Below are 14,255 nucleotides of genomic sequence, written 5' to 3'. Positions count from 1 at the left end.
TGGGTCACATTTTACTTTGTACAGTTAAGAAGCATTTTAATGCAGATAATGATTAGATTTCCTGGAGACATAAAAATGCTTCACATAAACTGCAGGTTGGTAAAGTAAAAGCCAGTTTTGTAGCGAAAAGATCAGTCTCTGTTATCCTTGTTCTAAGAAATCATTAATCACGGCATATTTCTCTTTAGCAGAATTCTTGGCACGTTTAGCATCTGAGCTGTAAGCTGGTTTTTGGCGTTTAGGTTCAGGTCATAACTTGTAAATGCAGTATTCTTGCTTGCAGCTATTACGTCAAAGCAGAGACATACAATCCATCCTGGATTGCTGCGGTTTTCTTTTCCAAAGGAACATACTGTATATTCAGAAGTAGCCAATCAGCGATGCATTTACCTCAAGAAACATGAACATGACACAAGTATTGGCGCGAAATTCCTGATCCTGATATAGATACTGATTTCTTTCCAACTAAAATGTTGCAGTGTTGAACCTGTTCAACACTGCTTCTGTTTCTGTTTCTGTCCATGCTGAAATTAAATTGCTTGTCACTTAGTCACTCTTAAATAAACAAAACACCTCAAATTCCTGTTCCTGGAAGTCTCAAACAGCTAATTAGATATGTCATCAAATGTAACTTACTACTTATGTAGGATTTCTGTCCTGATTTTAAGTATTACCTCCGCCAAGGAGGTTATGTTTTTACCCGTGTCAAGGTGGTTGTCGGTTGTGGGGGTTTTTTTTGTAAGCGGGTTTACACAAAACTACTGAATCCATTTGCACCAAACCTGGTGGAAACCTGGGGCATGGGCCAGGGAAGAGCCCTTTAAATTTTTGGGGGCTGATGATCCAGGTTATTTACTATGATTTAGAATTTTGTTCCTCTGAAGTCTGGTGTATGTTCTTTGACATTGGCCTTGCATTTTGTAGTATTGATGTTTTCATCTGTCTTGTTGCTTTTTGATGTAAGCCATTACAGTAATGGTTCCTGAAAATCCTGAAATATCATTTGACATGGCGGGAATGTGAGAGTTTACATTACACTTACAGCTAAGAGGCTCTGAGCAGCTCCTATCTCGGACCCAGGTGTAGGGCTTTGATAAAACATAGTGATTGATATTTGCTGCAAAAGCAGCAGATAAGCCAAATCTCTAGGTACAAGTGCAGATTTGACCTTCACTTTATTCTCCTCAAATAACCTGCATATAAAGAATATAGACGGCATCCGTTTTGTTTTTCTTACTTTGTCCTTTTTCCATTTTGATATTTCACTAGCCTAAAGCTGTTTGCCATTAGGCACATAACGTGTATGCACATAAAGAAAAAAAAAGATTCCATGTGAGCACTGTTTATTCGTAGGTGGCATAGTGTCAGCGCCTTTTTTCCCCCCACTGACTTTCATTAGCTACTCTGCCATTAATATCCGACGTACAACTTGAGCAATCAGGGGAGAACATTATCACGTGAGCTTGCTGTAATATGACTTTCCAGGACTGCAAAGTAATTGAATATATAGAATAGAATAAAATGTATAATATAAACTATAATATCATTGCATATGTTAGTCAAATGTATAGCAAAGTTAATAAACAGTGCAAGTGAACTGTAATATTGTGATAATGTGCCGCAATTAGGTGGGGATTCTAATTGGGACGTTTAAACAGTATAATCAGCCCGGATTCAAATGGAAGTTGAAATGAGTTTATTTGGTCTTTCTGCTAACTTCAGCGTGTATAACAAGATTCCGTCTCTGTGTCTAACCGACTGTTCTTATGGCAGCAATATCTATGCTAGAATAAATACATAGATGTTATTCAAGCATTGTGGATAGATGTTAATGTATGCTGGATGACTAAGATGCTTACTCATCAGTTGCCAGCGGTCATACGCTAAGGTCTGCTTTTCTGAATCCCGTGAGATGTTCATACAGGGCTAAGTATGTCCCACTAGATTTATTTAAAAATCTTATTGTTTACAGTACATAATGGCCAACCTTTTCATTCCCCTAACATGTCATTCCATATAATATAACTTATTTTTGTCGACCTCTTTGCCTTTTTTCATTCTATTAACCTGTTTCATGATTTTGTTTTCCCTTTTATTGTAGTATATTTTGATTAGTTTTTTCCCCCTGTTCAGTAGTTTTGTTTTGAAATATCTTATATAAATTAATTACAGTATCAACTAACTACTAAAACTGTCTTTTGCTTTTTGGTACATGATTACTTTGTGAGGTCAGGAATGGTTAGTCCTCAATTGCGGCCAATAGTCGTCGGGTTCTTGTGATTTCATCTCGATCAAAAACCTTTAAGCCAACCTATAACCTATAATACAACTTTTTATGGAAGAGTAGCAGTTGAACTGACCTAATACGTAACAGGAGCATAGTAGTATCTCTGGTTTCTTTTATCATGGATGCTAAAATAGAATGAGTGCAGCATTTAATTTAATGGAACATTAAGCAGTGTTGTTACTTAGTCCGAACTCCATCACTGATTAAAGAATTGCACTACAGCTTGTACACAGCTTGTGGAGGCTGGCAAAGTGACGAAAGGTCACATTTAAAGAGCGTACCATCTTAAATAAGACTAATATCATGATTTAAACTACTGTAATAACAGTACTTCTTTGTCACTTGCGTTGTCCAGTTGTAGCACCATGATCATCATCGCATACAGTAGTACAGTCCACCACTGTTCAGCAGTTAAAATAGGAGTCTGTTATGGGAAGACAGGTTTTGAAATTGCTTTGGTCCGTGACCTTCTCTTCTGAAAACTCAGTGAACAAGCCAAAGAGTTTTGAAAGCGGAATACTTCAGCATCTGGCAAAGTACTCATTGATTAAAAGTCTTACCAACACACTTAAAACAAAATTAAATTTACATTTAAAATTTTGCCGTTTGAGGAATTCAGTTTGCTGGAGTCACTTCTGTCTCCCACTGGGATTTTTGCCCTGGTGTCTTCTGATGTTTCTCCCCAGTTCTTGTGTTATGTGTGTCTGCCACAGGGAGTTGTTAAATTGTTAAGTTACTGTAGACACAGTACTGAGAGAGGCTATTTATTTTCGGTAGCTTTTAAGTGGAGCCTTGTTTGTGGGAAATTTACAGTGTGTCATACTTACATGATAGCAGGTATAGACATTAGGAGGAAATGACATCAAGCTTCAGCGATTTGGCCTACCTACACAAGAAATTATTATTCATTGTCAATTTGCATTTATTTTCCTATTTTGCCGTGGCGAGTAATTTCTTGTAAAATGAAAATTTGTGGTTAAGATGTTAGATTAAAACTATACAGTATGTGGCTGTGTTGTCCGCCTCTTATTTGTAGGCACGGTAGTTTACTTCAGAATGTCAGATTTTGTGGTATTTGTCGAATAAGTTCTTCCGAAGTTTCCCGTAGTTCTGCCGACATTCAAACTTCATTTACATCAATTGAGCTTATTGAGGTCTAGATAGTAGAAATAATAAATAATATAAACAATACAGCTTCTTTCCTGGACAAAGTGTCAACCTCAACTTCTTCTCTTTTGACAACAATTTTGCTTTTGTATTTGCACTTGTTGTTGATGAGACATAAGATGGAAACGTCAGTTTCTGCTCCTGCCTGCAATACGCACAGCTTGAAGTGGCAATGAACAATCTGTTACCTGGAAATACATGACGGGGCTAAAGTGGCTGTGAGCGCCAATTAAACTTTTAATGAGTTTAGGGTGTTTTTTTTAGCCGTTGATAGTTCTCTTCACATTCGCAATTAGGTATGGTTGTGAAGCTCCGTTGGTGTGTGGCAGAGAACATTCTCCATTAGTGTGTCATGATTTACAAAATTGAAGTGAGGTGAAGTCTATTTTGGCAGGACACTCGGATTTACGGCTACGCCTCTCCTCCTTTGGATCACACACTTGTGTCCTTTCAGCCTCCAAATCACTGTTCGTCTGCTCCACATAACCAACTAGAAATAATAATAAAAAAAAGAGAAAAATATCTTCGCAGCATGTCAAAGGCAGACATCATGCCCAATTCAACTTTGAGTCATCTCGCACAACAGAGACTGCATGAACACACCCATGATCTTACTGCTTCTGCTGTGTCCCTAAATGTATGTCTCTTTAGTGGTACTGTCAGTTCCTCAGTATCTCCTTTCATCTTTGATGTGGAAATGGTTTACGATATCAATTTACCTGCTGTCCCAGTTTTGCAGGAGTCGTTAACAGCTGCTTAAAACCCTCACCAAAGCTGTTTTTATTGATGGTGGCACAGGTGCATGCTAGTCATTGGGTAGAGGGGAGTCGTTTTATGAGCAATAAAAGGGCTGAAAGAATGGGTACCTCTGACAGTCTGACAAAAGCAATATTTGTCTCATCAAAACAGCTGCATCCCGGTGTGTCTTAATATCAGTTTAAGAAATTGAAAATAGTTCAACCAAAAGAATTTAAAATTTTATAATAAGGGCCGTAGCTACCATCAAGCACAGTACAGTCATGCACAATGGGGTTGACGTTGTACAATTCAACACATCTTTCAAATGTTTTTAATGGCCAACTCCACTATTTTAAGCCACTCTAGCAGTGTGGCTTTAGGGAAGTCAGTGTTGGTCTGTCTGTCAGTCTGCCACCATTTTGGTCCCGACCGAAATATCTCAACAACTACACGTTGGATTTCCATGAAAATCATTGCAGATATCCATGGTCCCAAGAGGATGAACCCTAATTATTTTGATGATCCCCCGACCTTTCTTCTAGCTCTATCAATGGGTCAAATTTTTAATGCATCCAGTACTCTGGTTAATGACCTAATACCTGCAAAAGTACGAACGACATGCTAACATGCTAAACAAAGAAAGTGACCAAAGTATTACATCTGCTAAACTTAAGCATGTTAAAGTTGTTAAAGCGACCAACTTAGCATGCTAACGTGAGCATTTACTGAAACTCAAAGCACCGCTGCACCTACGTACATTCTCTGACAACTGCTACTGTGGAGACGTTTAGTTTTGTTTAGACTAAATAACTATCGTTTTTTTTTCCCTTTAAAAAAAAGTTTTCCTATTCTCCACCACAATTAAACACCTGGCAGTGTAGAGAATAGAATATTTTGACCACAATGTGCAAAACTACATTCTAGAAAGTATAATTGCAGTTGGTTAAATACATAAATATTATGTCAAATTTTGTGATCTTTTAAAAAAATATATTTGTCATGAGTTTGGTTGCAGTTGGGTCGCTCTGCAACGGGAATTTGGGCTCATGCCTTTAGTATTTAGAAACGACTTGCTAATCCTGGCCCTTGTTTTAATATGTACATTCCCTGAAATTGTTTAAACTTGAACTTAGCTTATTAAACTTCAGTCTCTTGACTGGGTCGGTTATTAATAGAGCAAGGGATGAGAGGAAATGACTGCTGGGCTGATGTGATGCAGACTATACTGACTGGAAAAGTCCTTCACCTACCACTACTGCTGTGCACTCAAGAGCGTGTGATGAGTGATGCTGTTTTTCACCATCACTGTGGCCAATTGTGAGCCTCTCCTTGCTTTGGTTTCATTCACTCTACACCCCCGGCTAGTTTCATAGTGCTTGCAGCTTTTTTATTTATGTATGCCTACTATGCTCTTCTACTACAGTACAGGCAACCATATAGGAGCCAAACTGCCACTAACAAGGCTGAATGGATTACTTTTTTATGCAATAAAAGCTTATCAGTGACCCATATCTGACTTATTGATTTATTGCCAGTGTAACCACAATTCTCCAGTATTTCCCTTAGTATGCTCACCGGTGAGTTAGGGGGTGCATGTTAAATTCTTATTAAGTGTTTAGGAGATGATGTGTAAGAGATTTCATTGGAATTTCTTGCTGATCTGCTGGTTAATTTATAGTGACGTCCGGCTCACGGGCTGTAGCTACTTTGCTGATGGCAAAGCGAAAGAGATTACACGGTGTCCAGATATCAGATATTTCTTGATCTATACCTTGACCGAAGGCCCTTGACCTTAAAAAGAAAAAGAAATGTGCTGAATGGATGGTTACTAATCAAAGCCACGAGGCTAAGAAGTCCCTCTAATATGTGTTATTGTTTGATAGTTATGAAACATATGAAAAAAAGGCTCTATGCAGCAGCTTAGTTTTAGTCTATCTTTTCTCTTGATGTCGAATGGAAAATAATTAATTGGCCTGCAAACTTGACTGAGGATAAAACTTGAGGATAAGACAACTTGAAAATATTAACGTCTGAGGACGAAAGAAAATCTACATATGTTTTACTTATTTAACCATGTCTGAATGAATGAATGAATGAATGAATTGCTTGTCAATCCCTGGCTCCTTGATAAAACTGACCGCTGGATAATTATTGTGGAAACATGTAAGATAAATGTAATAAGTTTCATATTAACATAGCGCTTTACAGCAACTGATAGCATTGTTTAGATATCCGCTACAACCTGAGCTCCGTCTGTACTTTCTTATGCTGTCAGCGGTCATTCACAATACAATCACTCGGCCACATACTGTGTAAGTAAGGCTGTCCTTATGTAATTCATGTTAGTTTGGCAGCATTTATTATAATATTTAAAAAAATAAATGTATTACATAATACTACCTGAGGGTAGCACCCTTAAAGGGCCTTTGACACACGGACTAATATTTAGTAATTACACAAAGCTGTACTGTGGCAACAACCGATAGAATTTCATCACTTTAGCTGCATGAGTCACTTTGATAATTGCTTGGTTGTCTGGTTACATGATTACATTATTTGGCAATGCAATTTAGTAAGCAAATGTTGTTATATGGCAGTTACGTCTTCACTCTGCAGTTTATGTCCTTCAACTTCCGAAATATTGCAGCTCATCTGTATGGATAGCATGCTGGTTTATTACGGGTAGTTACATCAGGAGCATTGATGAAAAAAATTACAAATTCAGTTTCTGATTTAAAATACTGTGATTTATCCCATTTACCATATTGCATAATTGATTGCCAGTATTTCTGTGATGTTAAGTTCTACAATTCTTACGTTAATAGCAGACTGCTGTGGACATCACGTTGACGGGAAATCAAAAACCCACAACATGATTGGTAAAAGTTCCACATTTCCTCCTGATTGAGTATTCCATCAAGCCAGAGAGTGAGATTTTTGAAACTACTTTCAACAACATTAGTAGTCAGTTTCAAAAAGTTAGCCTTTTTGCAGTCGCTTTCTATTTGGGCTTGATATTGATTGGTGTCCTTCACTAAACAACGGGTCTAACCCTTCCAATCAGCTAGATATCCAGTAATTGCATTGTCATTTCTCTCCAGAATGTTTACACTCAGCAGGTTTCCTTCATTTCAGTCAGGAGCTGCTGGCACAGTTATGCCTCCTAATCAGGGTCCACCATTTTGCATTTTGCATCTCATTCAAAAACACTGTTGAAAGTAACATGAAACACAGTATTCGCCATCTGACATTATTTCAAAGAAATGCCTTAATGTAGAGTTAATACAAAACATGAGATACGAACAAAATAATATGTTTAATTGATACGTAACGTCTTCCTTAAAGGTCGATCTTTGTTTGATGTAAGTCCAAATGGTTTTCTTTTTCTTCTCTTCCCGTGTAGTCAAGAGTGTGTGACACCAATTAGAATTAAATTAGCATTTATTTGGTATGTTTCTTCTTGTTAAACTCGTGCCTTTTTTCAAAGCGACTTGCACCTGCCGTTCAGTATTTATGTTATGTACGAGCAGTACGATAATGTTGACACCTGTGGGTGCAGTATTTGTCATATTATATTGATCTGGTGGCAATGTCGCCATCACAACGTGTGAATTAAAGGAGACCAGATTTATATTTTATACAATGTGACCTCATGCGTTTTTCATTCTTGAATTACATCTCCCCGCAAAGATGGTGAAAGTCACCATAGGCTATTGCTCCGCACAGGTAATCGTAACTTCATCATAAACTTAGTGCTTCAGGTACCCAGTGATGAGTTTTATGGCTCTAAAAACTGGAGACGTGTTTCTGTGCCCCTAGCATTGCACTGGCCCAGTCGAAAGGTTTGAGCACAAACTGCACAGCTAATTAGTCACACCTCATTCAACTGGATGACTCAAGGTTATTTGACTAATTATATGCAGGTAGGGATAGTTATGCAAATACAACGGTGTGACTGGTGGTTTTTTTCTCAGAGCCGCAGAGAGATCGTTTGTTCCTCGTCCTTGCCTTATTACCCGCCAGCAGAAGATGGTCCAAGGCGAAGGCAGTTGAATTGTGTTCAGCAAGAGAGCACAAAGTCACGTATTTGACAGTTCTCTTATCTTGTTCCAAACATAAAGGTTAATGTCAGTCTGTGAGGGAGGATGGAAGCTAATGGACAATCATGCCGCAGATCTGATAAATACAAAGACTAAAGCTCTTTTAAGTCCCCCTCATTTTCCAAGATCTCTACAGTATTGGATATATGTCCTGCTGACAAACTGCAAAAATGAAGAGATGTGAGGAGAATTAATGTATTACGCATTCAACAACACATACATTTTGAATCTCGCCTAACAATAATACAGATTGAGGTAGTTTTTAGTTAAAATTTTAGAAATTTATGTAATGTTAAAGTTAAGTACAATCTGAAAGGATTTTCAGTCCATGTCTCTCTTGTACAGTGTATATGCAGTAACTGTGAGTGGCATTCTTCTTCTATAAATAATTAGGTATAAGCGTTTAGGTATAAACTATTGCATAAGCGTAATGAGTCAGTGTTTTAAAGGTATTACCTCAGAGTGGTTTATCTCTAGCTGTAATTTTATTCTTGACATTTGGACAAAGATGGGATAGATGCTTGGTCCTAAAACAACCACAACACACATCAATAGCTATTTCAATTTTATGACTAAATCTATACCTTACATTGCAGACATGACATGGTTGATGCCCAAGGGATTAAAAGGCAAAGTAACCAGTTTCTCTTGTTTTTAGCAAGAAAAGCAGTCTACTTCACTCTCACTGGAAAAAAGTGCAGAATAATTTTTTGTTTTTTAAAGCACTTTGTGTTTTGGAAGCATATATTTCTTCAACTGGCATAAAGGACTTTCAGATTCAGTATTTCCTCCTACTATTGAAATAATTTATTTTGCATTATGCCTCTAGAGAACTAATTCAAACATGGGCCCAACCTACTGACCATCTAACCACCTTGCAAAACAGAAGAGCTTTGACTAACAAAAGAAACCACCCACTTAGAGGAATAATTGAACTGATTAGTTGTATTCACAAGGCTAAGTGAGCAATCACAGAAGCACTGCCTATCACTCCGTGCAGTTTTTCTCCATAGTAACTCGCTATTTTCAAGATCCTGATAGGACAGGACACAAGGGTAATCCCATTTTTTTCCTCTACAGAATGGACTCTGGCGGAGCAGAGAAGGTTAATTTCAAATTTTAAACAATTTAACTTGAAGGCTTGGGCTTCTGACAATTACAAAAAAAAGGACAAAAATGATATGGTACATTATTCTAGGTGCTTTCGTAAGGCATAAAAGGCCATGATGTATGTTGTAGCACAATAAAGGGCCAAAGTCACATGTAGCAGGCAGGAGTATTTTTTTGTAGGTTCCTTCCATGCAACTTCACTCTCTTCTAACCACTCCACCTCTTGGTGATTTGCAACTGTTGTGCAACTTTATTGCTAAAGTTTGATCGCATCTTGAAAGACTCGTGGACTTTCTGAGTCGCACGTCCTGCGTGACTTTGGTCTCCCTGACACAGAGCTTCAGGATTAGCGGGTCCATAGTCATTTAAATAAAGACACTGGCAGACAGAGGGAAAACGGTGGAGCAAGAGTAGGTTTTCAATTATTTATTGACTCGCGAATCAGAATATCCACCTCACCCTCCCACTACACACACACGAGCATAGAATTTCCCCTGTGCATACTGTGGCTTGGAGCTAATGTTGAGAAGAGTTTATTATTTCATCTCACAAACACCTCAGATTGCAATGAATCCTCTCAATCAGGCCGATTTGTAAAAATCTCCATCACGTGCTTACTGTTGTCCAAGTCAAAAACAAGGGACCCTGATGCTGTGTCAGCAGTTGTGGCCAGTTATCAGTAACCCTGCTTCTGAACGACAAACCCTCTGATTTGTTTCAATAGTTATCATTATTACAGTTCAACTATTACGATTCCTGTGTGTTGAATAAAAGTACACGGGTGGCCTGTGGAATTGTAGGCCTTCACTCACAAGACAAGTCTTACATTGTGTAATCACACATTGCCTTAAGTCTTAGTCTTCCATCCAAGGGCGAATGATTCCACTTGGACACCTTCAGGAACTGTCTAATTTTAAACAAGTATACTTTTTTTACTCACTTTTTTTTTCCCACTGAACTTTGACTGATAGCTTGCCACTGAAATGGAGGCATTTTGGCCACCATGAAAAGATTTTATAAAAATATAAACAAACCATTTTTTAGTGGATATACTGTACAGCAGTGCATGCAAATCAAATACAAATTGATGTAAGGATCTAGCCTATTGCTGTGTTATATATATGCACATATACGAAGATATTTCTCCCCCATTATGCAGTCAGTCAGTCAAGGTCATGGATTGGCATCTTCCCCTTAGCCTTAAACAAACTTTTTTTTCTCTCTTTCCCATGAGGAAATTGTAAAACTAGCACATAATGGTGTTGTCACACCATCAAATGGTGTCGGAATAATGTTTCTTAACTTTTAGTTTATCTGGATTAAATAGTTTAGTGGTAAATGTGTCTTTTGTTGTACGAAAGAGATATGAACCTGTCAGGTGAAATGCTTGGTGATGTTCAACGAATCACTACAGATTAAAATGGCAGTTTGTTGTTTAATTTATACGAGTATTTAAAAACATATTGTAACTAAGTATTAAGGGAGGGCAATGTAACAGCTTTTTATTAGTTTTATTCATGCTCTAATTTTCAAAACTACCACAGTAGGTAAAATAGAGAGATTTTTGTTTTTGTTTAATTGGATGGACGGGGCCTACATTGTCCATGACATTTTGAGCGTGGTGAGGTCAAGTTGACATTAATTGTTTTTTCAGCAACAACAAGAGAAATTTGTTAAGCAGACAGGTGTATGGTCCTTCTGCATTGGTCCAGCCTGTAACAGTATGTTTTACTCAAAAAACATGGAACCATATAAACTTGCAGTCACTGAGAAGTTGTCCTAATATTGATCTGTAATCAAACACCAAAAATATGTGTGATAAGCCACAAAGCAACATCAGCAGCCACTACAAGATAACAGATATGAATATGCCGTCCCCGATGTCCACATTGTCACATCATGACCGAGGAGTTGCAGGTACCAACCTATAACCTGCACCATAAATTCTGGGTTAACTTCTACTAATGATACCATGATAGCGTTTGTATCTTCAGTAAGTTGATTACCTTGTTTAATTATGTCATAACAACGATAACAATGACAGTTTGTTTTTAACGTGATTTTTTGGTTTGTTTTAATCTCTTTGTGCGCTGAATTTATGTACTTAGGTATATTTATATATTTGAAATATACCAACTCAGAGTGTTTTTGCTGTTTCCGTTACCCTTTTAGCCCTTAATATTTTGAGATATTTTGAGTAAGAGACACCCAAACAGCAAATGTTATGTTTGATCAGTGTCCCACCAAAGATCTCTGTCTTTACAATTGTCTGCATAAGCTGGAGCTGTGTGCGATACATTTGCATTATTGATTTATTTTTCTGTTTATTTCCTTTCATTACCTGCCTTGGCTATGTTTTTCATTTTATTTTTGAAAAACTACAGAACACAATCACTCAACCGGAGGACCTGACAAGTCCTTGTACTCTGGAAAAAAAATATATATTTATTTCCTGTTCCCCCTACTTCTCCCCTTGTTTCCATGGCAACATGACAGGGAAAGGAGGACAGGCTATTGGCTCTGAAGTTTCTTACCGCACCAATGAAAGTGTTCCAGGACGAACATGGCCCTTGGTATTATAAATTATAAGAACATTTACAAGAGTTCATTGCCAAAAACAGTGGTCATCCAAAGATTTCTATATATATAGATACGTTTTCTTTTGCAGGGCTGGATGGTGTTTTGTCCAGGATTAATGCTTGTGGAGGACTACTTTAATAGTTTATGCATCTTATATCCTTATTTACGCAGTGTGGGTATAGAGGATTTCTTGGCCATTTTGATGCTGAAAGCCCTTATTCTAGCTGATGTTATTTGATGTTAGGGCGGCTAATCTATTCCCAAAGACTCATCACAAATCAGAATACCTTGTGAATAACATGTTTGCACAAAATTCCGTCATGTCATTATTTTCTAATAATCTTTTTGAACATGCTCCTATTGTTATTTAGGTGGAAAAAGAATGATACACAGTCTAAAAATATATACAGTTTTATTTCTACTTGCACAGATGCTGTAAGTTATAATGGATCCTGGTGCAGTAACCATAACAGTACCCCTGCTTCATCAAATGACTGCTTACAATGTTAATTGCTATCGTCACTCCTCAGAAAAGTAAAACCACTAGTAAGTTTTAGGTGGTGTCCCCTCAATGGATGAACTGGCCCAAGTGCAGATGTTTTGGTCGTCTGTATCTATGTGAAAACCCCTCGCAGTGCTTTGTTTTTTTATTGCCTTGCTTTGCCAGTCAGCCCAGTGAGGAAACCATGGAGGATTTGGGCTCATTTTACTGAATATTCAACCAAATTGGTACTTAGGCTTTATGCTTTAAAACTGAATTCCCTTAAGAAAATTCAGGAGAGGCCCTGCAGTTATATTTTCTAACTCAGTAATTGCCAAAGTTGACAAAAGATTTCTCTCTCAAGTTGATTTTACAGATTATCTTCCTTGCAAAGTTACAGTCTGTAAGAGGCAACCGGTATAAAACACAACTAGTAGCTGAACTGTTTTTAAAAGCAAAATTCAACTCTCAGGAAAAGGTTTATGGTGTCAGTGGAAAAAGAAGGCCTGATTTGGATTTCAGCTTTAGAGACGGGATGCACAGTATCCTGAAGGGAATGAGATTCCTATAACTGTGTCGATACCGATTCACATATAAATGTTGCTGTCCTTCAGTGGAAAAAGTTATGTTGTGCTTTGCTCTGCCCTACATTTTTGTTGCTGCATCACTCATGTGATAGCCTCACAGAAAGCTGTACTTTGAGTTGCATTACAGTGCCTACAAGAAGTACAGTTGATTTTTTCTCTTGGCCACTTGGGGGCAGCGTACCAAGCTGTAAACACAACATTGATATAACAACGCTGCACAACGCTGCACAAAGCTGTTATGGTGAACTTGTTAGTAAACAGTTACCCATTTAGACATCCACCAGACAACAGAGCAATATTAGCATTCATTGTGTTTCTGGCCAGCTGATTAATGCAAGTCCAATTTAAACTGTCCTATTAGCCCTGTCTTTGTCTACGCCGACTTCCGAGGCGAAAATCCAGCGCTTCAGTTGCTAAATGCTCCACAGTGTTCCCCAGGTAGTCTGGCTAGATTGTCTGTCTGATATTTGGTGCTAGGTAGGTAGCTTTCTCACTAAGAACAGCTGCGAGCTGCGGCTGGAAAGAAGGTTGGCGAGAGTGCTGAGACTGAACCAAAACAATAGCTAAAAGATGCTATAAAGCTCTGTTAGCTAGGGGGAACTGCAGTGTCGGGTGATAATTCCTTGGGGTTTTGTCACTACGAACGAGCCCTTTAACATCTCACATAGTAATTTGATCTGTGGTTAATTTAATCAATTGTTAATATAAAAGCATTGTTCAAAAATGTATATACTGTTATATGTCTTTTCAGTCTTTCAAAGGATGGTTAAATGAATGTCTTATGAAAACTGTTATAAGTAGGTAATAAGAGTAGAGTGTTGCCCCTGTGGCAGGTTAAAGATCAGTACAATCAAGTTCATGTAAATAACACTAGTGTGAGGTGTGATATCACTTCCATATGTCTCCACTTGACATTCTCTGCTATTAATCTGAGGTAATGACAGCTGTAAGCTTCAGTTAATGTTATAAACCTGATCCAAGGACACCATCAAGCCATATCGGTTCAGAGAGGAGCAAAAATGTTGATACAGCACTTGTTACTCCCGTGAATCATGATCACACGCTGACATGCCATGAAATCAATATGAGGCCAAGTAATTAGAGCTAGCAATCAGCAATCTTATGGAGAGCAAGTTGGGTGCCATCCTGATACATCATTCCGTTGACGCACAGCAACACCCATGGCTAAAGGCCATGCCAGATTT

The sequence above is a fragment of the Xiphias gladius genome, chromosome 8, assembly GCF_016859285.1.
Source record: "Xiphias gladius isolate SHS-SW01 ecotype Sanya breed wild chromosome 8, ASM1685928v1, whole genome shotgun sequence".
Classification (NCBI taxonomy): Eukaryota; Metazoa; Chordata; class Actinopteri; order Istiophoriformes; family Xiphiidae; genus Xiphias; species Xiphias gladius.
The sequence above is the reverse complement of the archived record's forward strand: the minus strand, read 5'-3'. Positions refer to the sequence as shown.